At 49.9% G+C, this 25,603-nt stretch overlaps 2 non-coding genes across 2 annotated transcripts; one reads left to right on the plus strand and one right to left on the minus strand.

Annotated features, from left to right (window-relative positions):
* The first annotated feature begins 6,772 nt into the window (after positions 1-6,772).
* On the plus strand, positions 6,773-6,855 carry Trnal-cag (transfer RNA leucine (anticodon CAG)). Its single transcript has one exon. It is a non-coding gene; the product is annotated as a tRNA-Leu (tRNA).
* Positions 6,856-7,113: 258 nt separating this feature from the next.
* Positions 7,114-7,196, minus strand: Trnal-cag (transfer RNA leucine (anticodon CAG)). Its single transcript has one exon. It is a non-coding gene; the product is annotated as a tRNA-Leu (tRNA).
* Between the last annotated feature and the right edge of the window lie 18,407 nt (positions 7,197-25,603).

Here is a 25,603-nt window from a genome sequence, read left to right on the forward strand (position 1 = left end):
AGGTAACAGTCACAGGTTCCAAGGACCAGGACAGAGAATATCTTTAGGTGGCCTTTACTGAATCTACCATAATGGGAAAGAGGGCTGAGCAATTTATTTTAAGGCCTGGCATTTGTGGAGGGAGAGGATTTTGTTTGGTGTGTGTGTGTGTGTGTGTGTGTGTGTGTGTGTGTGTGTGTGTGTGTGTGTGTGTGTGTGTGTGTGTGTGTGTGTGTGTGTGTGTGTGTGTGTTTTGTTGGTGGTGGTGGTTTGTTGGTTTGTTTGGTTGGTTGTTGTTGGTTTTGTGTTTTGTTTTTTTTCCTGGCCAGTTGTAAGGTTTGAACTCAGAGCCTGGGTACTGTCTCTTTTATGTTCAACACTATCGCTCTACCACTTGGGCCATAGCTCATTTCTGGCTTTTTTGTTGGTTAATTGGAGAAAACACTTGTTGTCTCATAGACTTTTCTGCCTGGGCTGCATTTGAACCGTGATCCCCAGATCTCAGCCTCCTGAGTAGCTGGGATTACAGGCACCAGCTTGGTGTGGCAGGTTTTAAGCAGCAAATGACAAGATCTGGAGATTTGGCCAATCTTCCTGATTAAGACTACTGAATGTCACTTTGACACTAGCTAACCTTTAACCCATTCAAACTCTTCTCCTCCAAGGTATCAGGGACCCCTCCCCACTACCGCTCTCTCCCAGCAAGAACTCTGCAAATGTAAATCCATTTTTAGTAGCTGCAGTACCGAGGCCCTGAGACAGCCTCTGTAGACCGGGCCAAGTGCAGAACAAAGCTCGGGTGAGTTCTTAATTTTATCATGACACAGAGCACAGTAAGCCCATTGTTTCTGAAGCAAATGCTAAAACAGTCGGGTGTTTTTGTTTTGCTGTTTGTTTGGATTTGGGGTATTTTTTTCCCCTGTGAATCCCACTTTCATTCCTTTCAAATGGCAGCAAATGGACTGGAGCCCTGCACATGTTTATTCTTGGACATTTTCTTCCTACCCACTGCACACGGCCCTCAGAAAAAGTGGGAAGGAACCTGGCCAGGATTGGAAGCAGCTGCCCACCAAGATCTCCACTGGTACCCAGGGAGCCCTGGGTTCCTGGAAAGGGAGGGAGGAGAGCAGAGGCAATAGCCACGCCCAGGCCTGGTCTCCCCACATAGAGCACCTGCTGAATGAACCTCTGAGTTCTCAGTTTGGCAAAAGATCCCTTCTGTGGGCTGGGACTGGGCATGCTGGAGGCAGAGTGGGGAGATGTTTCTGGGTACCTTGGGAGCAACAAGTGCCAGAAAATTGGAATTCAAACTGTGGTGAGGGGCTGGGAAGTTGGCTCAGTGGTAGAGTGCTTGCCTTGCATGCATGAGGCCCTGGGTTCAATTCCTCAGCACCACATAAGCAAAAAGAAAAAAGCCAGAAGTGGCGCTGTGGCTTACGTGGTAGAGCACTAGCCTTGAGCTGAAGAGCTGAGGGACAGTGCCCAGGCCCAGAGTTCAGGTCCATGACTGGACCCGCCCCCCCCAAAAAAAAAACTGTGGTGAGGGGGCCGAGCTCAGAGTCAGATGCAGAACCAAGAAATAGAAAATGGTCCTGTTCCCTCAGGAAATGCCAAGGGAGAGAGATCCTGAGAAATAGAAAATGTTATTTAGGTAGCCAGGTTATCGAAGTCTAAACACTCAAGCAGACACCTGAAGCATGGCAGAAGAGAACTGTAGACATAGAAAAGTGCAATGTGTGCAAAGGTCCTGAGGCCTTTGAGGAAGGACACAAGGCTAGGGGCTAGGGGAATGAGGGAGATTTGAAGTTTAAGACCCATGGGAAGGATTTGGAGGTCTGGGGGAGTTGATCAGCTGGGTCCTAAACCCCTGGGAATGGAATGGAAGGAGGCAGAGTGGGGGGGGAGACAGAGAGACACAGAAAGACAGAGAGAGAGAGACAGAGAGAGAGAGAGAAAGACACTGGGAGAGAGAGAGAAAGAATGAATCTCAAAACAGACTAACACTGGTAAGCTACAGTAGGAGACAAAGGACTAAAAGGATACATAAAACACAGGCCATTGAAGGATAGTTACACTATTAGATTTAAAACAAGAAATTCTCAGCTAGGAGAGAGCAAAGAAAGGGGTGCCATGGACCAAATAGAAAGTCATTTATAAGTCATGACCTGGCTTATGAAACTCTAACCCCTGTGTACATTACTTTTATAATAACAATAAAATGATTTTTTAAAAACGAAGGCATTCTCAAGGCCGGGTGTGGTGGTGCAGGCCTCTAGGTAACCCCTGTGGAAAGGAAAGAAGGGAGGAAAGGAAGAAGGGAGGGAGGGAGGGAAAGAAGGAAGACAGAGGGAGGGCGGGAGGAAAGCCGGCTTCTGTAGGCTTCATCAAATTCCAGAACTGACTTTGGGAAGGTGCTGATGCCCATCAGCAAATAATGAGCATTTTCATCTGGCTGCTGTATGGGCAACCACGCAGCAGTTGTGTGACTGTTTTCTTTCTTTGTTTTCTTGTTGAGACAGGGTCTTACGATACCGTTCTGACTGGCCTCAAACTCTAAATCCTCCTCCTGCCTCAGCCTCTGGAATGCTGGGATTACAGGCATCAGGCATTCACCTCCACACTTGGTCTCTGATTGCTTCCTTCCTTCCTTCCTTCCTTCCTTCCTTCCTTCTTTCCTTCCCTCCCTCTCTCCCTCCCTCCCTCCCTCCCTCCCTTCCTCTCTCACTCTCTCTTTCTTTCTTTCTTCCTTCCTTCCTTCCTTCCTTTCTTTCCTCCTTCCTTCCTTCCCTCCCTCCCTCCCTCCCTTCTTTCTTTCTTTCTTTCTTTCTTTCTTTCTTTCTTTCTTTCTTTCTTTCTTTCTTTCTTTCTTTCTTTCTTTCTTTCTTTCTTTCTTTCTTTCTTTCTTTCTTTCTTTCTTTCTTTCTGTTGTGGGGTTTGTACTCTGGATCTGGACGCTGTCCCTGAGCTCTTCAGCTTAAGGCAAGCACTCTACCACTTGAGTCACAGCATCACTTCCTGTTTTCTGGTGGTTTATTGTAAATAGAAGTCTCACAAACTTTCCTGCCTGGAATGGCTTTGAACCTTGATCCTCAGATATCAGCCTCCTGAGTAGCTAGGATTATAGGCATGAACCACTGGCACCTGGCTTTTTTTTTGGGGGGGGGGGTCCGGTCATGGGGCCTGAACTCTGGGCCTGGGCGCTGTCCCTCGGCTCTTCAGCTCAAGGCTAGCGCTCTACCACTTGAGCCACAGTGCCACTTCCAGCTTTTTTCTTTTTGCTTATGTGGTGCTAAGGAATCGAACACAGGGCCTGAGGCATGCAAGGCAAGAGCTCTACCACTGAGCCACCCTAACCCAACCCACCTTTTTTTAAAAAATATATACTTTTTTTTATTATTATCTTAAATGGTTGTGCAAAGGAGTTGCCATTTAACAAAGCACCTTATGAATTCAATATATCTTGATCAATGTCACCCAGATTTCCTTTTTTTTGTCACAATTAATTCATTAACTGTTCTTGTGGCACATATCATTACCCAAATCTCTCCAAACCTGCTATTTGCCTCTAGTAAGTCACTGGCTAAATTTCAAATATCAGATTTATTCTGCCTTGCCCACTGGCCCTCCCTCCTTCCCTTCCCTTTCCTTTCCTTCCCTCTCTCTCTCCTCCCTCCCTCCCTTCCTTCCTTTGTCTCTTCCATTTTTTCTGACATGTGTATGTAGAAATATAGACATTCTTTGTGCATCATTAAAATTTTTTGTGTTCATTTTTACCCCATATTGTAGATACTAAAACTTGGCTGTCACATACTGTGCCTTGCAATTATGTCTGTGACAGTCCATAAAGATGAACTCATTCTTCTCACATGCATGTAGGCAGTTCACAGAGTGGCCAGCCCAGCCCATCACACTTAGGTAGACACTGCAGTAACTTCCATCTGCTTGCAGTAGTGCACACCTGTAATGCCAGCACTCTAGTACTCCAGGAAGCAGAACAATCTGGAGTTCAAAGCCAGCCTGGACTATAGAGCAAGATCTTGCTGCAAACACTAAAGGAAAAAATGGTGACTTCCAATAATTCTACACTATAACTAATGTTACATAAGCACTTTTTTTTCTCCCTCAAGGCTAGTGATCTGCCTTTTTGGTGGTAGAGTCTCACCGATTTTCCTGCCTAGGCTGTCTTCAAAATGTGATCCTCAGATTTCAGCCTCCTGAGTAGCTAGAATTGCAGGCAGGAGCCCCTAGTACACAGTTTACAAAAGCACTCTTATGTAATTTACATAAGCATTTTTGCACACACCCTACTGGATGTAATCTTCGAAGTACCGGATGGAAGGAACATTAGCATTTCAATTTTTGTTGTTATTATAAAGGTGATGTACAGAGGGGTTACAGTTATATAAGTACATTTCAATTTTTTTCAGCATTCATTGACAACCCCATAGAGTGAGATGGACTATTTGCCAATGCCCTGGACAAAGGTGATGAGCATTAGAGTGAGAGAGAGAGAGAGAGAGAGAGAGAGAGAGAGAGAGAGAGAGAGAGAGAGAGAGAGAGAGAGAGAGAAGCTTATCTTTTGAATGTCTTGATACTTATTCAATAGAGCTAAGTCATTCAGGTATCCTTTTCTGTTAGTTTATGGCTTTAATCATTTACCTTTGTGTAGGAAAGAATTTAAAGTTGACCAGAGAGAGATCTGGCCTTTGTCCCCAGCTTCTGGGACAATATCCCCTTGGGATGTCAGACTTGACAGAAATGTCTTTATTCAGGGTGGGCCTGGCCTCACCAGGCAGCACAACTAGTGTCATTTAGGTTGTGGTCTGAGCGCACCTTAGGATATTATGTGACATCGAATAGGGGCTTTAGGGCACAGATATCCACTCACATAGCTGGAGCTCTGGAGCTGGAGCTGGGCAGGTAGATATTGGCAGTGCCTGTTGTGTGTGGGGAATGGCAATGCCCCAGATGTATTGTGCTCATGGATGCTGCTGGAAAAGTATGCTGCCCCTGACTCCACAGGGAGAGGGCAGGCAGGCCTTGGTTCAGGACCTTCCTGGACTGCCCTGCACACCACTTCCTCTGGCTGGTTTTCCTTTGTATCCACAATTAGTGATACAGATCCTGTTTTGATTGTTAACTGTGATGTGACTTGGAGGTCACTTATTGTTGGTCCTTTGTCATTCTTCCTTTCAAGTAAATGGCCACTGCACTGATTCCACACAGATTTCAACAATGCTGAGTGAAGTGGGGACATACTGGTTTTAAGTGCTTACAAATGTGCAGAACCTGCGTTTGGGAGGGTCTCGATGCAGGAAGGGGGCTGGGAATCTCTTTATTGTATAGAGATAGTGACAAAAAAAGTTTTGTGTTGAGTTTCTTCTACTACAACAACATTCTCTTACAAAAAGAAAAAACAATGGTTTAAAGGTGACTCTATGCATATAGTCAGAAATGTTGAAACGAATTTGCTAATTTAAAACGGGCCTCTACCAGAGTGAAATCAATTGCATCTCCACCAGACATAATTTATTCGCATCCCTTTTTCTTTTCTGTGGTGATGCGGATTGAACTCAGGGCCTGGATGCTGTCCTGTAGCTTTTTTGCTCAACAATCGTCACTCTACCACTTAAGCCACAGCTCCAATTCCAACTTTTGTTTGTTTGTTTTGCTGGTTAATTGGAGCATCTCATCGGCTTTCCTGCCCAGTCTGGCCTCAAACTTTAATTCTCAGACCTTAGCCTCCCTAAGTTAGCTAGGGTTACAGACATGAACCACCAGGCGGATGATCCGGCTTTCATTTACATTCTTCTGAGTTGTTCTTCAAATAACCTTTATGCAATCTAGGTTATTGTACAATAATACGTTTCATTTAACCAGCTCTATCCCAAACAGTGCCACCTAAACGTGAGAGCAATATGAAACTACGATCGGGATATGTAACACTTCGGACTTCGGTCTGAAGTTCCCTCCAGGGGCCTTCTGGCGTACCTCGGACTACCACTCGCCTTCTTCCAGCAAACTCGCTCCCAGGAAACCTTCCCTGGTAGCTCTGCGCCCACCTCGCTGCAGGCGCCAGCTCAAGGATCCGGATGGGGCCTCGGAAAAGCCCCGTCGGGATCGCGGGGGCCCGGCCCGCTTCGGTGCAGAGCGGTGGCCCCGCGCGCCCCCGCCCGGCGCGCCTCTGCCCCGCGCGCCCCCGCCCCTGGGCAGGCGCGTCCCCGCCCCGCGCGCCCCCGCCCCGCGCGCCCCCGCCCCTGGGCAAGCGCGTCCCCGCCCCGCGCGCCCCCGCCCCTGGGCAGGCGCGTCTCCGCCCCGCGCGCCCCCGCCCCTGGGCAGGCGCGTCTCCGCCCCACGCGCCCCCGCCCCGCGCGCCCCCGCCCCTGGGCAAGCGCGTCTCCGCCCCGCGCGCCCCCGCCCCTGGGCAGGCGCGTGTCCGCCCCAGCAGCGGCGGCGGATGACTATCCTTTCCAGCTGCCGGTGGCCGGGGCGCCTTTCCTCGCAGGCGCTTCGACGGTTGTTTCCTATGGTGCGTTTCTATTTCTGCGCAGACTGCAGAATTTACATTTAGAATAGCTATGTTTCCAGTTAAAACAAAGAAGTAGATAGATAGGGACATTTATAAAATAACAACATGGCTTTCTGGGAGCGGGAAGTCTGACTAGCCCGGGTGGTTTCCAGCTGCGGGTAACCCGGGCCCGCAGGAGCCACTCAAGATCCCGCGGCTGACTACGGGTTGAGTCAACCTGCGTGCCAGGAACTAAAGGAGACATCACAGAGCCCATAGCAGGAAGTCAGGATGGCCGAGCGGTCTAAGGCGCTGCGTTCAGGTCGCAGTCTCCCCTGGAGGCGTGGGTTCGAATCCCACTTCTGACAACCAATGTACTTTTACCTATTTTCACTCCCCACGCATCGAGTTGACGACCACTACTCATCGAGTTGACCACTAATGACGACAAAAGAGGATCTTTGACAACACCTACCAGTGGGTGATTTTCTTTTCGTTGTCCAGTGAAACTTGTGTTAGGATAAACGTGATGATCTAATAAAAAGGCCGTGAAGAGAACGCCACCTCCATCATCGGAGATTATTATCCACTTGCCTTCATTACCGGCGGAGAAAAGTATGAAGCTTTGTCAGAAGTGGGATTCGAACCCACGCCTCCAGGGGAGACTGCGACCTGAACGCAGCGCCTTAGACCGCTCGGCCATCCTGACTGCTTGCGTCTGCTTGCGCAAACAAACCCTTTTGGAAACTTCGCGGCGTGCGCATGTGCAGTGGGTAGCAAGGCGCGTAAGAGGAGGGCGGGGCGAGGCCCTGGTGGCCGGCAGAGGGCGCGCGCGGCTTGCTGGGGAATCCAGGAGGTCGGAGGCCCAGGACGAATCATTAGAAACGATTCCTTCCCCACCCTTTTTATTGTTTGTATTATCGTTGTGATCAATATCATTGTAATTATTAGAATAATAAAGGTGATGCGCCGAGGGGTCACAGTAGCAGGCGGAGAGTTCCTTTCTTGGCTGTCTCCTAGTCCCCCCCTGCCCGCCGCGTTCACACCCGCCAGCCGCGGAGCGCGTGTCCCGTGTCCGGTGAGCACGGCCGCTGCGCGTGTGCTCGCTCGGCCGCTTTCCCGAGACCCGCCCCGGCCGCCCTGAGACAGATCGAGGAGCGCACGGAACCAAGGGGAAGCAAAGGCAGCGAGAAGACCGCGCTGTCACTTCCCGACACATCTCCTCGCCCACGACGGACGCGCGCGGGGCTCCACGGGCTCGGGTGCGCAGGCCGCCTGCCGAGAGGCCCGGACACACAGACCCGCGCCCGCCGAGAGGCCCGGCCACACAGACCCGCGCCGGGCCGCGCCGGGCCGCCGCTCCCCGGCCGAGCGCCCGCGCCCGGAACAGGGCGAAGGAGAAGCGCATCTCCCCGGTCCTCAATCGGGCCCCTCTCCACCTGTGCCACCCCCGCCCCCCTCTTTCCCTAAGCCCAGATTCGTCTTCCACCGGCGGTGTCCAGGGACGAGTCCATGGGCGCGGATTTGCGCGGGGCACAAAGGGCGTGGGCCTCCTCCTCCTCCTCCCTCTCCTCCCCCCTCCCCCTCTGCCTTCCTCCTCCCCCTTCCTCCTCCTCCTCCTCTTTCCTCTCCTCCTGGGGGGGGTCTCAGCGCCCCCACCCTAGGCTGCCCGGGATCCCCCCCGGCGGTGTGAGGTGTCCTGCGCCACCCCATCAGTGCAGAGGGGCTGTCGGGGCTGGGGGCGTCCAGGGGCGCGGGCGGGGGGGGGTCCTATTGACCCCTTGGTGGCCCCAGATTGCCTTGAGACGGCTCAGGGTGGCCTGCGCTGGAGTCCACTCCTCACCCCTGCTCAGGACCCTCGGAGTTTGGGATGTGGCCTTGTGGAGAGGGTAGATCATTGATGAGCCCCCTCCCGCCTTTCTGCCTGCCCCGGGTGCCACCCGGCCCCCATGACCCCATCTCTCCCTCCATCCTGACCTAACTTCCAAATTGCCCCGACACTGACTGAGCACCTACTGTGTGCCAGACACAGGCTGTGACCAAGGGAATCCCTGCTCTCCAGCTGTGTTCCAACTTAGAGCCCAGGGACAGAGCTCAGGAGCAGGGGAGCCCGTGGCTTGGGGGGCTGGGACGGGCTGGAAACTCGTGCAAAACTTCGAAATGGCCAAAGGATAGCTTGTCTGCACCCTCACCACTGACTGGTTTGTTGGTTTGGGTTGGTTTGTGTTTGTGTAGGTGTTTTGAGATAAGGTCTGGCTGCGGAGCCTGGCTGGCCGGCAATTCTGGGTCCTCCTGTCTCCAGCCTCCCGGCTTCCAGGGTTGAGATTCTGAAGGCATGCCAACTCCTTCAGGTTCTCTATGGCTGGCACTTTGTGTTACTTTGATGTGCAAAGGGCATTGAAATACAAGTGGATTTTGTCAGGCTGGAGTTGATCACGACTTGTCTTATAGCAACTGACAAATAGTGCCTCCATTTATAACCTCAGCATTCCTGACTGCCTTATGTACATGTCCTTGAATTTTCCTTAAACCAGTTGTAACACTGTGATGATGTCCTCATCGCTTAACGACCTAAATACAACTTTTGGTGTGTTGGTGAGAATCAGGATTTTACTTCAAAAATGCATCCTCTCACAGTGAGTGGGCTCTGGGACCTTCAGAGGTAGGGTGTATATAGATTTCACGGAGTCCAAATGGGGCGACACTTACAAGATCAAAGTTGGACTTGCTGGTCCAAAGGCCCTGAGGCAGAGGAGTATGGTCTGTTGAGGGAGGGAGAAAAGAACTGTAAGGGCAAGGGTGAAGGAAGGAGGCTCAGATCTATACCACATAGGGCTAGGGTTCCAGGAAGAGCAGTGTGGCTTTCTGTCTATGTGTGATGAGACGCTGACGTGTTTGAAGCAGGAGGGTGTCAGGTCCTAAGGACCTTTCAGAATGACCCCACTGGCATGGAGGATGGATGAGAGGCCAGGAGTGATTGGGGACCAGGGACAAGGGCCATGGGGGGGAAGGTGAGCCAGGCTAGGCCAAGGAAGTGGAGATTGCCAGACACCCTATTTTATCAAGCAGGGTGCTGAGACTCAGACAGTCCCAGGGACCCGCCCCAGGTCCTTGCTGAAGCAGCTCTTCCTAACCCTACAACCAGAGTGCGAGGGGAACACACAGACAGGTGAGTCCTGGGTATGAGGGGTGGCCAGCTGCTAATTCCTGACTCTTTTCAGCCTCCTAGCCCTTGGCCAAGTACCCCCTCCCCCTCAAGACCCAAGTTGGGGCAGGAGCAGGCCAGGGCTCACGTTTCTTTCAGGTTCTTCTAAGCAGCCTGGACACCCGTGTCCTGCCCTGGGCACTTGTCCAAGCAAGGGAAAGTCCCCGGCCAGGCTTGGAAAGCCCACTTATAACCAGGGAAGTCCCAGCGTGGCTCTTGCTGTGAGAACCCTGCCCAGTGTGGACAGAGTGAGTTGGTCAGGTGGGACCTGCGTGGCCATGCAGCTAAGAGTCCAAGATGGACCCCCTGGCTCACATCACCAACCCTGCTGGGAACGTGGGTTTCAGCAAGCGCTCCGGTCCATCCAGCACCATAGCACCATAGCATCACCCCACTTCACAGATGAGCAAAACCAGGCTCAGCGAGATCAAGGAACTTACCTAGAATCACACAGCAGATAGATGGAGCCTGACTAGTTTGGCCCACCCCTTCCGGGGGGACTGGCATTGTGCCTGGCACTGTGCTGAGGGCTTTCGTCATCCTGTCTCCTTAAGGGAAGGAAGTCTTTCCAGAGCCCTGAGGGCGTGCCAGGTCAGGAGCTGCTATGTTTAGCTGCTTCCATTCTTGGAGACTTAAAGGAAAGGGTAGGTGTTTCTTTTTTGCCAGCTCTGATGTCTGTTGTCTGAGCGGCATGACCGGGCTTTTGTGCTCTGAGCTCTGCTTTCATTGGCTGAGAGACAAGGGCGGGAGCTACCAGGCACCAGGAGCAAACCTCTGCCAAGGCTCTGTCTACCATCTCAGTCATCAAGGGGAAAACCAGGCCAGACCCAGGGGGAAAGTAGGGCAGGGGTGGGGTGGGAGGGGCAGCGGTGGAGTGGGAGGTGGCAGGTTCAAATCTCTAATGGGGTGAGATGGGAAGGACAAGAGCCAGAGTCACCCAGGGCCACCCTCAGCAGGGAGTTAGGGACCCCATGTTGAGTCAGGGACCCAGTGTTGAGTCAGGGACAGAGTCTCAGACTGGAATGGGTCACATGGACAGTGCACCTACCACAGCTTGCATCCCTGGTCTGGGCACCATGAAGGAGGATTGCCAGGCTCTGTGTGGAAGGGAAGGCTGCTGGACAGGTGATGGGGGCGGGGGGCTTGGCTGCCACCCATCATTCCTGGGCCATGGCCTGTTACCATAGAGCTGGTGTCCTGTCCCTGCCCAGAGAGGCTTTCCAAAGGGGGAAGGAAGGAAGAAACGCCACCAAGATTCCTATTCATTCCCAACAGAGAGCATCTGTGGCATCTGGGCGGCTCTGCTCCGAGGTTCCCCACGGTATGGAGGGTGAGCCGCTGGGCTCCCTAAGCTCTCCATGAAAGCCACGGAGCCCCGTGCTGTGTTTTTCCAGGTCAGGTACACTGAGAAAGGTTCTGAGATGCAGAGGGGGTTGAGCATCTTCACAGCCCCCAGCTGCTGGCACTGTGTCCCCGCCCCGGCTCCCTGCCCCCCAGCCTGGCTCAGCTGCCCTGCATGCACAAGCCCACGGCTGGAGCCACAAAGCACTGTAAACTTGGGATGGAGCCAGTTAGAGCCTATACACCTGGGAGACTCATGGAAAGTTCTAGACATGTGCACAGATGAGCCGTGTTCAAATCCACCCCCGCGGCTTTGGATGGCCCTGGGAGGAGGACTCAGATTCATTGTCCCCTGACTTTGTCTTCTAAGGAGATGGAGACCTTGCAATGAGCGCATGCTACTTCATAACAAGAAAAATAAATGTTAGGTGGGACATGGTGGCACATGCCTGTAATCCCAGCACCTGGGAGATGGAGGCAGGATGACCAGGAGTTTGAGGCCAGTCTGGACTAGATAGTAAAACTCTCAAACCAAAAAGGAAATAAAAAGAAAAGGAGGAGGAGGAGGAGGAGGAAGGTGGTAGAGGGGAAGAAGGTAGGAAATGGGCCTTTGTGCTCTGCGGCCCCTCACCCCTTTCTCAGCCCAGCTGGAGGAAACGCTTGTGGTTCTAAAGACAGAGGACTGTGGCAGTGACAGCAGCTGGGGCTGAGGCTACTGCCAGGGGACAGAACATCCAGCTGGACAGGCTCTGGATGCTTCCCCTCTATGGAACCTGCTTGGAATGACCCTGACTAATTTAGAGAAGACAAGGACACAAAACACTGCCTCCAGGGAGCCCTCTGAGATTGTGAACTGGACCCAGAGCCCAGTAGTCTGCAGTTTGAAAGGACTCCCACTGGACAGAATGGAAACTTGGCTTCGAAAGTCTCTGTTTTCACGTGTGTGTGTGTGTGTGTGTGTGTGTGTGTGTGTGTGTGTGTGTGTATGTCTACTTCCCACTTTTGGGCGATTTTCTGCCTGGGCTGGCTTTGAACCCCCATCTGAGATTTCAGCCTCCTGAGTAGCTAGGGTTACAGACCTGAGTCACTGGTGCCTGGCTTTTCTTTTTCTTTATTTGCATTTGGTTTTTCCCCCCTGACTTTCCCAATGACTCATCCAAAGCCAACAGGGTTTGCTTCCCATTCCCCTGCCTCTGTAGAGAGGCCGAAGACTTTCACTTTCCTTTGGTGCTTTAACAATCTTTTGAATTTTCTGACCTTCCAGGTCTATTTCCTTTGTGCCCGCTTCCTCCCTCTCCCTGGCCTTCCTCTCCAGCAGAAGCCATGTCCTGTTTTTCTTCTTTGAACCTCAGTGTCTTAAAAGGAAACCGAAACTGCTGTCAACATTATACAATTTAAAAAATAGTAAAATGCTGTTTTTCAATATGTTTTCTGTTAGATCTAGGAATATATATTTGGGGGATACTAGGGTCTGAACTCAGGGCCTGGACTTGGCAAGTGCTCTACCACTTCAGTCACACCCTCAGCTCCTTTTGCTTTTTGGGTTCATTGTGTGTGCTGGTCCTGGGGCTTGAATTTAGGGCCTGGGGGCTGTCCCTGAAGCACTCTGCCACTTGAACCACAGTTTCACTTTGGGCTTTCCTGGTGGTTATTGGAGATAAGAGACTCACAGATTTTTCCTGCGCAGGCTGGCTTTGAACCGTGATCCTCAGATCTCAGCCTCCTGAGTAGCTAGGATTACAGGTGTGAGCCACTGGGGCCTAGCTCAGCCCTTTTACTTTTAGTGTCCTGTTCAGATAGGGTCTCCAGCTTTTACCCAGAAGACTCTGAAGTGTGTAATATTTCCCTTTTAACTTCAGGTTTTACCAGTTGTCTGCCAGAGACTAGGAATGCCTAGAGAGTGGTGGTTTTACAAAAGGGGAAACTGAGGCCCAGAGTGGTCTGGAACTTGCAGTTCCCACAGCTTCCGGGCCCATTCTTGAAGTTGAAGGGTGAAATTGGACGGCTAAACTTCCCTTGCACAGATCTCTTCTATTCCAAAGGCTCGAGCTCACTTAATGAATGAAACAAGGTAGCCCAAGGCTTATGGGTGTGTTTCTTCTAGTGCAGAGGAAGTTGAACTTTCTGAACACACTCTGACACACCCCTGCCTGGGGGCCTCCTGGAGCCAGTCCCCACATCTCACCCAGGGCTCTAATCCCAGGCCCGAAGCAGCTGTGAGGGATTGGGTAGGTTAACTCACCTCTCTGGGCTTCCAGGTCCACCTTCTACAGGGGTCCCTCTTTAAGTCTCACCTCCTCTTCTTCTGGCTCCTCTAAGGGTTACAGCCACGCTCCCCTTGATCCCTGCTTCCTCCTCTCACTCTGAAACTTTTTGTTGTTGTTGTTCAGTTTTTTGAGGCAGGGTCTATGTAACCCAGGCTGGCCTCAAACGCATGATCTTACAGCCTCAGCCTACTGAGTACTGGGATAACAGGATTGGTATACTATGCCCAGCCAAAATTCTTTTTTTTTTTCCCATTAAAAAATTATTGTCGGGCTGGGAAGGTGGCTCAGTGGTAGTAGAGTGCTTGCCTTGCATGCATGAGGCCCTGGGTTCGATTCCTCAGCACCACATAAGCAAAAAGAAAAAAGCTGGAAGTGGTTCTGTGGCTCAAGTGGTAGAGTGCTAGCCTTGAGCTGAAGAGCTGAGGGACAATGCCCAGGCCCAGAGTTCAGGCTCCACGACCGGACCCCCCCAAAAAAAATTATTGTCAAAGTGATGTAGAGAGGAGTTACAGCTACATAAGTAAGGTAGTGAGTGCATTTCTTGTCTAACTTGTTACCCTTGCCCTCATTTTTCTCCCTCTTTCTCTCCCTCTCCCCAATCCCCCCCAAGTTGTCTTGTGAGTATCGCTGTTGCATAGGTCCCCCTTTGTCCTTTGTCTCACCACTTTGTTCTTTCCCCTCCCTAGTTCAGATAAATGTAAATACAATACCCAGGGTACCGAAACCAAATACAGTGACAACAGGGGATAAACCATAGGGGGAAAAACACAAAAGAAAAAAGAAATCACATAGTACATTGAGAACAACAACAAAGAAAAACCTCTTGTGTCCATGTCTTGGAGTTCATTTCACTTAGCATTATCTTATATAGTCATATGTTCATAGCTATTGAGCTATTCTGCTCATCTACTAAGATTATCCTGGACATATACTAATTATTACAAATAAGGGAAACCATGTTTCTTTGGGTCTGGCTTATTTCACATAATATGATTTTTTCCAAGTCCTTCCATTTCCTTACAAATGGGGCAGTGCCATTCTTTCTGATAGAAGCATAGAATTCATATATATAATATATATATATATATATATATTATCACATTTTCTTGATCCATTCATCTACCCAGCCAAAATTCTTGTTTCGTTTTGTTTTTGGGTCCAGTTGTGGGGCCTGAATTCTGGCCTGGGTGCTGTCCCTCAGCTCTTCAGCTCAAGGCTAACGCTCTACCATTTGAGCAACAGCGCCACTTCCAGTTTTTTTCTTTTTGCTTATGCGGTGCTGAGGAATCGAACCCAGGGCCTCAGGCATGCAAGGCAAGCACTCTACCACTGAGCCACCTTCCTAGCCCCCCAGCCAAAATTCTTCAATTGAGCTTTTATACTGTCCTTTATCTATGCCAGGCACTTCTCCTGCATTAATGTCTCAAAGCAAGATGGAGACTTGGGGAGAATTTGGACCCATCGTACTGATAAGAGCATGAAGGCTTAGACAGATTTCCTTACCCCCAAAGTTTCCTTTGGTCACAGAACTACCTAGTTAGGCAGTATTCACATTTGGTTGTGTGTGTCCATGGCAGCCTGAGGACAATCTTAAGTCCATCCAAAACAAAGCAACTGAGTCCGGAGAAGGAGAGCAGAGTGGCTCATCCTTGGACATTTAAATATTTATCAGGTGGCAGATGCCAGGGACAGAGAACAGGACAGTTGCAGCAGTTTGTCCCCAGGAGCTGAGGTGTCTCCTAATCTAAACCATGGTCTTGAAATCAAGGGACCAACTGAGTAAACCCCACACCTCTACTTAAATGCCTTTATTTGCTTTTGGTTGACTTTCACATGACCAGTCTTGGCCAGGCATCAGTAGTTCATGCCTGTAATCCTGGCTGCTTAGGCGGTTAAGATCTGAGGCTTGCTATTTGAAGGCAGCGAGGACGAGCAAATCTAAGAGACTCACCTCCAGTGAAACAGCAAAAAGCCAGAAGTAGAGATGTGGCTCAAGTTGTGGACCACCAGCTGTTAGTGACAACAGCTAAGTGAGAATGAGAGGTCCTGAGTTCAAGCCTCAGTACTGGCACATCTATCTTCGAGGTGGGCTGAGATGCCGACCTTCCTTGATATCTGATCACACATATGCAGACCATAATCACCTCTTAATCGCTGAAGCCAGCAAATGTCCCAAGCCCTATTGGGGGCATTGTGGGACTCACTCTCCTCTCCACATGTGGCTGCTTCTCTTTCTCATTGTGTTAGTGGTTGGCATTCTGCACAGTGGGCAACGCAAGCTTGGCTCCTCCATTCTATGCCAGGTATTGGCCGGCCCTTGGTCTAAACCATTGATGTTCCTGGACCTTGAGCCTCCGCTATGTGCCCTAGCACCTCCCCTGCAAGTTCTTCAAAGCACCCCACAAGGAGAGTGTAAGGTCCGCTCCTGGATGGCGAGCAGACTCTACCCTCTCTGCAGCAAAGTCTCCACCCAGTTACCTGCGTTACCTAGGCAACTGGCACACCTGGAAGAGGTCACATCTGCATCCACTGAGGTCACATCTGAATTTGATGTGGCCACACCTTTCTCTGCCCATACCCTAGATAAGGCCTAGCCCAGGCCCAGATGCCTTCTTTTCTAGCTCTTTTCTCTCTCTTTCCCAGCTCTCTCTTTTTCCTAGCTCTTTCTCTTTCCCAGCTCTCTTTCCAGCTCTCTCTTCTCTTTCACAGCAGGTCTACTGAATAAACCTACCCCTTACCTGAATACCAGGTGCGTGGTGCTGTTCTTATTCGGCTACCTCTTTTTAAAAACCTATCGGAGAGGTGAGAATTTTTTGGTTTTTGGTTGCTGTTGGGGCTGGAACTCAGAGTCTGGATGCTGTCCTTGAGCTCTTTTGCTTAAAGCTAGTGCTTTACCACAGAGCCTCTTCTGGTTTTCTTTTCTTTTTCTTTTTTTTTTTTGGTCCGGTTGTGGGGCCTGAACTCTGGGCCTGGGCGCTGTCCCTCAGCTCCTCAGCTCCAGGCTAGTGCCCTACCACTTCAGCCACAGAACCACTTCCAGCTTTTTTCTTTTTGCTTATGTGGTGCTGAGGAATCGAACCCAGGGCCTCAGGCATGCAAGGCAAGCACTCTACCACTGAGCCACCTTCCCAGCCCACCTCTTCTGTTTTTCTGGTGGTTAATTGGAGATAAGAATCTCAACCAACTTTCCTGTCTGGGCTGGCTTCAAATCACAATGCTTAGATCTCAGCCTCCCGAGTAGCTAGGATTGCAGGCATGAGCCACCCTGCCTTGGCTCAAGAGGTGTATTCTTCATGAAGGAACTGAGGCTCTGGTTGGGGGCAGAGGGGGAGTGAAGGAGCCACAGCAACACTGGCCTGGCCCCAGCCCATTGTCTTGATGACAAGCTGCCAGCTTGGCCCTTTTTGCTGGCTCATTAAAGACGGGTCTCACAGACTTTTATGCTTTGCTGGCTTCAAACCTTAATCATCAGATCTCAGCCTCCTGAGTAGCTAGGATCACAGGTGTGAACCACCAGCTGCTCACAGCCATGATTTTTCTCAGGGCATGATTCTCAATCTCAGGGCTGCTCAGGACAGAGGGGGTGGGGGTGGGGTGGGCAGGAAGTGTCACAAGCTCCAAGTCTCTCTCAAGGCAGGACCATGACTCAGACATTCCTCCAGACTGTCCAAGTCCATCTTAGGAACCCCTTGCCACAGCCCAGTGCCAGGGGGAGGTCCTGGACCAGTTCCTAGCAGCCAGAGTGGGGCTAGATTTCAGCCTAGAGATGGTGCAACTGGATGGAGGGGGTTGAAGTTCACCCAAAGCCCATGGCACATGGAGATTGAGGTGCCCCCACCCCCCAATCCAGAAGCTGAATGCACTTGGCGCCCGCCACTGGGGGCTGGGGTTGACCGTGGCACTAGAAGCAGGCCAGGGCCTGCTGGGAAATGCTCCTGGCTCAGAGGGCGAAGATGGCCCTGCCCATCCATGCCCAGCTGCAGGGCACAGCTGTCTATGGGCCCAGGAGGCCACTAGCCGATTCTGTCTGCAGTGAGCAGCACACCGGGAAGCATTGCTCAGCTTTGAACCCTGGCTCTGTCCTTACAGTTGTGGGCCTTGGCCAGTGGCCCAGCTTCTTGGTGCCTCCAGTTCCTTCTCAGTAAAACAGAGAGAGAGAGTGGAGAAATGAGTCCACACCAGAGGCTTGGGAGAGCGAGGCCACTGGTCACGTCCAGGTTGGCGCCGGTGGGGTCGGATCTGCGTCAGGGCTCCTGTTTGGTGCTCTTCTTCTAGGCTTGGCTCCATGTAGGGTTTCTTTCAGGGATCCTAAGTAACCATCTCCCTAAGCTCACTGGGTAAGAGTGTAAGAGTGGAGAGGGAGAAGGAAGACCTTCACTTCTGGGAACTCAGCTGCCATCTTGGCTCTGATCTTGGGGGTCAAGACAAGAGAAAGGAGGGGATTCCCCAAGGAGGTCGGGGCCCAGGAAGGAAAGGGACTGCCCAAGACAGAGCAGAAACAGCTTGTCTCCCACAAAGGCCTTCATGCCTAAGAGTTCCACAAGGGTAGGTCAGCTGGAGAGGAGGGTCACAGATTTATGGCTGACTAGAACCCAGAAAGAATGTCCTGAGCCTTCAAAGCTGGGGCAGGAAGGACCAGAAACAGCTGGGTGGGGGATAGCAGAGGAGGCCAGAGGGGGGCTGGGGCTCCTGCCCCGCCTCTGGGCATCCTCTGTCCTGCAGAAACAGGACCCAGCGACTCCTGCAGCAAGTGCTCAGCTGTCTGTAACTCTGTGCTTCTCTAAGATGAGTAGCCACGGCCCCCACTGGCTCACATTGTTCACTGCTGGCTGCCTCCAGTTACCTCTTGCTGGGAGTTGGGGGGGGGATGGGGGGGCAGGTTCTTGGGCAGTTCTTTGCGCTCCATCAGAAATACAGTGGGATGGGAGAGGGGCTGGCATCCCAATGCATTCTCCCAGGGAGGTGTTTTCCTAACACCCTCGGTCTGTTCAGTCAAATGGCGATTGAATGTTTTATTTAGTGATTGTGAAATAAAGACAAATACTGTTTATTTTGTAAAAGTGAAAAAATGAGGCTCCTTTCCAGTCCCCTAATTACCCTCCCCAGAGACAATGGCATCTGGACTTTTGGACTTCTATTCCCTCCCCTCCCCTCTTCCTCCCTTCCCTCCCTCCCTCTTTTCCTCCTCTTCGTTCTCCTTCCCTCCCTACCTCCCTCCTCCTCTTTCTCCTCCTTCTCCTCCTTCTTCTCTGCTCTCTCTCCTTGTCTTTCCAACAGGATCTGGCTTTGTAGCCCAGGTTGTTCTGGAACATTGACTCCTCCTGCCCTCAGCCTCCAGAGCTCTGGGATCCTGGGCCCCTGGATTTTTACCACCTCTGGCCTCATGCCTGTTTTCTTCATAGGAACTGCTGTATTGACTTAGGAGGTAGTGGTGAGAAGTCTCAAGGGAAGGCAGAGGGGAAAGTCTCCAGGGAAAGCAAGACAGGAAATGCCCAGGAGACAGGGAGAGAGGGCCATCCTTTAGTCAGTTTACTTGTGTGTATATGCACAGAGCCCTGTATATGTTGTCATGCATGTCTGCATATGAAAAAACATGCCTGTTTGTTTCTCCAAGCCTGGCTTACCTCACTTAATATGATTTGTTCTAAGTCCATCCATTTCCCTGAAAATGACATTTTTTTTCAGATGAGTAAAATTCCATTGTGTATCGGTGCCACATTTTCTTGATCCACTCATCCACTGTAGGGCATCTGGGCTGTTTCCATAACTCATGAAAGTACAGTAATGAACATGGGTGTGCGAGTGTCTTTATTGTATCCGAGCTTGCAATGCTCTGGTAGATGCTCAAGAGTGGGGGGGCTGGGTTGTAGGGAAGGAGTATGTTTAGTTTTTTGAGGAAACTCCAAACTGCCTTCTAGGGTAGTTGTGCTAGTTTACTTTCCTACCAACAGCGTAATCCCCCCCCCTCCCCGTACTAGAACAATGAAAATATACAAATATACACCCACTCAAACACTTGTATAGGAATGTTCATAGGGCTCTTCATAATAGTCAAAAAATTAGAAAAACCCAAAATGTCCATACACTGGAATACTATCTGGGCAGAAAAGTCCAGGAGACTCCATCTTCAAAATAACTAGCAAAAAGCTGGGCTGGAGGCTTGACTCAAGCAGCAGAGTGTCAGCTAAGCAAGCAAACGGGAGGGCCTGAGTTTAAACAAACAGAAGGTCCTTCTTTCTTCCTAGAGAAAAGAGTTCAGGTAATTCAGGCTTACCAAGGTGATGAAGCTAGAAATAGCACAGCGCCACTAGACAGAGTCTTTCTGAAGCTCAGAATAAAAGTGCCTATTCTTTTTTAATTTTTAAAAATTTATTATTATCTTTAAATATTTGTACTAAGGAGTTATCATTTAACAAAGCAGCTTATGAATAGAGTATTTCTTTTTTTTTTTTTTGTCGGTAGTGGGACTTGAACTCTGGGCCTGGGCGCTGTCCCTCAGCTCTTCAGCTCAAGGCCAGCACTCTACCACTTGAGCTACAGTGCCACTTCCAGTTTTCTGGTGGTTTATTGGAGATAGGAGTCCCACGGTCTTTCCTGCCCGGGCTGGCTTTGAACCGCGATCCTCAGATCTCAGCCTCCTGAGTAGCTAGGATTACAGGCGTGAGCCACCAGCGCCCAGCTGAATAGAGTATTTCTTGATCAATGTCACACTTTCAACATACTCACCCATCCCTCCCCTACCTACCTCTTCCCGCACTCTTTTTTTTGGTTGGTCCTGGGGCTTGAACTCAGGTCCTGGGTGCTATCCCTGAGCCTTTTTGTACTTAAGGCTAGTGCTCTACCACTTGAGCCACAGTGCCACTTCTGTTTTTTTCTGAGTAGCTTATTGGAGATAAGAGTCTCACAGATTTTCCTGCCCAGGCTGGTTTCAAACCAAGATCTTCAGATCTCAGCTTCCAGAGTGTAAGGTCTGCACAGGGACACCTCCCTACCTCTTGGCTAAGTTTCTGCCAGAATCTGTTACCTAGGTAACTGGCAGACCTGGAAGCAGTCACCTTCCCCTCCTGCTAGGTCACATCCTGGGCCATCTCTGGTCACACGCCTCCCATCTGACCTTAAGAGGGTCCCAGACCCTGAGGTCACATCTGGATCCGGTGTGGCCACACCTTTCCCCCACCTGGCCACACCTCTCCCTGTCCCTGGCCTAGATAAGTCCTGGCCCAAGGTGTGGGTCACCCCTTCCTCTTCAGCCATGCCTCTCCACCATGCAGCAGTTCAGTAAATAAACTTCTTCTCCTGTCTGAATAGCATGTGGTACTCTCTTCATCAGCTACCTAATGAAACCTACCTATTTAATATACCTTACACTGAGTAGCTAGGATTACAGGCGTGAGCCACTGGCACCCAGCTTCCCTCACTCTTCTTAATTTTGTAGGATATACATTGGGGTCTTGCCTGCATTTTCCCACCCTTCTCTTCATCCACCCCTTTCCCCTGACCCCACTCAGGAGCCCTCATTCTTTTCTTTTTTCCCCCCTAGACCTAAGACTGGAACTGGAACTTGGTACTTGTAGCTACTTTCACCCATTAGCTGGTGTTCTACCAACTGAGCCATGCCTCTAACCCCAAGAGGGGCTCTTTTTTTTGTTGTTCTTGATGAGTATTCTTTTTTTAATTTTATTTTATTGTAAAGGTGATGGACTCCAGTTACATAATAAGGTAATGAGTACATTTCTCTTCAAACAGTGTTACTTTCTTCCTTGTTTTCTCCCACTTTCCCTCCCCCCCACACCCTCCCCCACCAAGTTGTAAAGTTAATTCCAACATAGTATCTAGTGAACCTTGCTGTGGTATTGATTCACCCTTTGTCTCATTTCTGTGATTTCCTGTCCCTTCCCCAAATCAGATCAACTTATGTACAAGACAAAGGGTACTGAAATCAGAAACAGTGAATAAACCAGAGGGGGAAAAACAAAAGAAAAAAAGAAATAACTGTAAACAGTACACTGAAAAAAAGGAAAAAGAAAAAGAAAGAAAATCCAAACCTCTTGCTTCTATACCATGAAGTTCATTTTGATTAGCATCATTTTATATGGTCATATGGACATAAATACTGGGCTGTTGTGATCCTCGGCTAGGACTTTACTCCCTGGAGGATGCTTTCTCTCTCCTTGTTTGAGCCAGCAAAGATCTAGGGACTGTGGGTTGGGACTTCCCTGAGCCTGTGTGTTGCTTGGGCCTTTCCAATGGTCATCTACATATATCCAATACCAAAGGGTTACCATGAGGATCACTGAGAATCAAATATGTACAAGTCCTTGATCCCTCAACTTGGTAGGGCAAGGGTTATGAATCCACATGCCACAGAGTCAGAGATGGAGTCACAAGAGTGTGGGGTACTGCGGTCTAGTCCTTGCTGCCACTTGGTGATGTCTACCTCTAGGACTTAGGGTATTTTCACCTCTCTCGCTCTAAGGTGCCTGTTATTTCTTTGACACTGAAAACCTAAATCATTGTCGGGAGCTGGTAGCTCATGCCTGTAATCCTAGCTACTCAAGAGGCTGAGATCTGAGGATTGAGGTTCAAAACCATCCTGGGCAAGGAAGTCCATGATATTCTTGTCTCTAATGAGCCACCAGATAACCAGAAAGTGACACTGTGGCTCAAAGTGGTAGAGTGCTAGCCTTGAGCAAAATAGCTCAGGGACATCACCTAGCCCCACAACAAATATTACAAAAAAAAGCAAACCTAAATCAGAAATCTACACCACACAGCAGTTGCCTGACAGGTAGATGGGATCCATGAGATTATTCACTATTCTTGGGGCTGCTTCTTGGATGATAGCCATCACGATTGTGCTATAAGACTTGCTCTGGGGAGCTACACTGGAATATGTCATTCCATAAGGGCAGAAGTTGGAGGTGAACCATCTTCCAGCCCAAATCTTGTTCCTTGGATGACTTCTAGTATTGACCGACTGGCTGGCTCTTCTCCAAACCTGTTTCTTTTTCTTCCTGGATGCTCAGCTAGCTTGTTTCCCTGCCTCTCTTGCAGCTAGTGAGGCTATGTGACAGAACTGTAGCCAATGGAACACGATCGGAGCCTCTGTATATAATTACCAGGCAAGGATTTTGTGCACTCTGGGCCCTTTCCTACATTCTGTGCCTGGCTCAGTGCAGATTGTTAGGTTTTTAAAAAGAGGTAACCGAGTAAGAACCACACCATGCATGTGGTATTCAGGTAAGGGGTAGGTTTATTCATCGTCCTGGCTGGCACCAGGCCATCTTGGCCCTCTATGCAGCTGGGAAAGGCCTGGGAAAGAGCTGAGAAAAGAGGGCATCTGGGCCTGGACTAGGCCTTATCTAGGGTATGGGCGGAGAAAGGTGTGGCCATATCAAATTCAGATGTGACCTCAGCAGATGCAGATGTGACCTCTTCCAGGTGTGCTAGTTGCCTAGGTAACGCAGTTACTGGGCGGAGACTCAGGGCTCTGTCTCTGAGGTTGTTTGGTTGGTTTTGCTCAAGGCTAGTACTCTACTATTCTTTGAGGCACACAGCTCCACTTCTGGAATTTTGGTAGTTTATTGGAGATAAGAGTCTCACAGACTTTCTTGCCTAGGCTGGCTTCGAATCACAATCCTCATATCTTAGCCTCCCAAGTAGCTAGAGTGATGGGTGTGAGCCCGCAGTGCCCAGCTCCTAAGTTTATTTATAAAATCATGAGGAGGAGAGATCTCCAGTAGCTTGGGGGTAGATTCTGTGGTTATCCATACAGAGAGACGGAGGGAAATGGACTGGACAGGGTAGCTTTGACTCTAAGATACTTTCTAATGAAATATAATAATAATGTATATAATTATTAACTTATATACTTTTTTACTTTTTAATGAAGAGAACAAACAAAATACAGTAAGAGGTCAACTGCTATTAAATCTAAGTTATGTGTCATAAGACTTGTATGTTTTACATAGGTCCTTTATAAATTTAGAAGATAAGGCTGAGTGGACTGAGTGTGTGTGGTGACTCATATCTGTAATCCTAGCACTTAAGAAGCTGAACAGGGGGCTGGGAAGGTGGCTCAGTGGTAGAGCGCTTGCCTTGTATGCATGAGGCCTTGGGTTCAATTTCTTAGCAGCACATAAGCAAAAAGAAAAAAGCAGGAAGTGGCGCTGTGGCTCAAGTGGTAGAGCGCTAGCCTTGAGCTGAAGAGCTGAGGGACAGCGCCCAGGCCCAGAGTTTAGGGCCCACGACCAGACCCCCCCCCCCAAAAAAAAGGAACAAAACAAAACAAACAAATGAAAGGTAGGAAGGAAGGAGAGAAAAGCAAAGTAGCCAGCCATCAGTGGCTCACGCCTGTAATCCTAGCTACTCAGGAGGCTGAGATCTGAGGATCATGATTCAAAGCCAGCCAGGCAAGAAAGTCTGTGAGAGTCTTAATTCCAAGTAAGCAGCAGAATGATGGAATTGGAGCTGTGGCTCAACTGGTAGAGTGCTAGCCCTGAAGAAAAAAAGAAAAGAAAAGAAAAACTCAGAGCGAAGGAATTACTATAAACTAGAGAATTCAAGACAGTACAACCAGGAGCTGGTGGCTCACATCTGTCATCTTAATTACTTAGGAGGCTGAGATTTGATAATCAAGGTTTGAAGTCAGACCAGGAGGACAAAGTCTTCAAGATGCTCTCAAATTAACCAGCAAAAGAAAAAGCCATATGGCTGAAGCAGTTGAGCACCAGCTGTGAGTGTGAGTCCCTGAGTTCAAGTCTTAGTTCTCTCTCTCTCTCTCTCTCTCACTCATTCACACACACACACACACACACACACACACACACACACAAACGCAGTACACACACACACACACACACACACACACACAAACACTGGCAAAAGTATAGACAAATAAATCAATTCAGTAAATCAATGCATTGGAACTGAGGTTCAGAAGTGCAGAAACAAGTGCAATCTATTTCTGACAAGCATGTGGAGACAATCCCTTGGAAGAGGTCTTGGTTGTGGTACTTAAATCCAGGGCCGAGATGCTGTCCCTGAGCTCTTTGCTCAAGGCTAGCACTCTACCACTTGGAGCCACCACTCCACTTCCAATTTTCTGGTGGTTCATTGGAGATAAGAGTCTTCTGGACTTTACTGCCTCGGCTGACTTAGGGCTGAGATCCTCAGATCTCTGAGCCACCAGCCCCTGGCTCAACACAGGGGCATCTGTAGAATATTGCAGATCTAAACTAGAGCAAATTATCTTTGCTATTATTACTAATTATTATCATTAGTGTGGTGGTAGCTGCCACTATGACCTTCATTTCTCCCCACCCCCCTGTCCTCCAGCCTCTCTAGTCATCCTAGAGGTTCCCCCCCCCCCCGCCCCCTCCAGCCTATAGAATAATTGACAGCCTCATCGCCTTTGGTTCCTCCCAAGGTTTGCTCCCAAGGGCCTCAGACTTGCCAACTCATGTCCCTTCCTCTTGGCTCCTGGGACCAGCTAGGTGATTGCCCCAAGGGGATCCCTCATCTGCACCCGTCCCTTGCTCTGCTGAAAAGAGGAAGCGCGGCAGCTGCTCCGGGCAGGGATTTTCTCTGGGGTATCAAAAGCTCAGCTGCCTAACTTCTAGGAATGGATCCACCACCTCCCCCTTCTCTTTCCTCGTAAGTTTACTCAAAAAGTGTTATTTGGGGGTTTTAAAAATGTAAGTGCAAGAGACTGGAAAACCCCAAATGTCCAATAGGGTTTGGCCATGTAGGTGATGGTCTATTCATACAACACAGACCTCACGGCCGATGGGGAGTGAGGGTGGTCCAGGAGGACTGATGGGGGCTGCGTTCAACACCCAGCCTAGGTGAATGAAGAAGCTAGGCACAAAGCAGCTGACTGAAGACTGAATGGCTGTCATCAAGAATGGCTGGGAAGGTGGCTCAGTGGTAGAGTGCTTGCCTTGCATGCCTGAGGCCCTGGGTTCGATTCCTTAGCACCACATAAGCAAAAAGAAAAAAGCCAGAAGTGGCGCTGTGGCTCAAGTGGTAGAGCGCTAGCCTTGAGCTGAAGAGCTGAGGAACAGCGCCCAGGCCCAGAGTTCAGGCCCCACGACTGGACCAAAAAAAAAAAAAAATGTCAGCTAGGCGCCGGTGGCTCATGCCTGTAATCCTAGCTACTCAGGAAGCTGAGATCTGAGGATCACGGTTCAAAGCCAGCCCAGGCAGGAAAGTCTGTGAGACTCTTTTTTTTTTTTTTTGTAGGTCGTGGGGTTTGAACTCTGGGCCTGGGCGTTATCCCTCAGCTCTTCAGCTCAAGGCGAG

Source organism: Dipodomys merriami, unplaced genomic scaffold (genome assembly GCF_024711535.1).
Source record: "Dipodomys merriami isolate MVZ:Mamm:240054 unplaced genomic scaffold, mDipMer1.0.p SCAF_41, whole genome shotgun sequence".
NCBI classification, from domain to species: Eukaryota; Metazoa; Chordata; class Mammalia; order Rodentia; family Heteromyidae; genus Dipodomys; species Dipodomys merriami.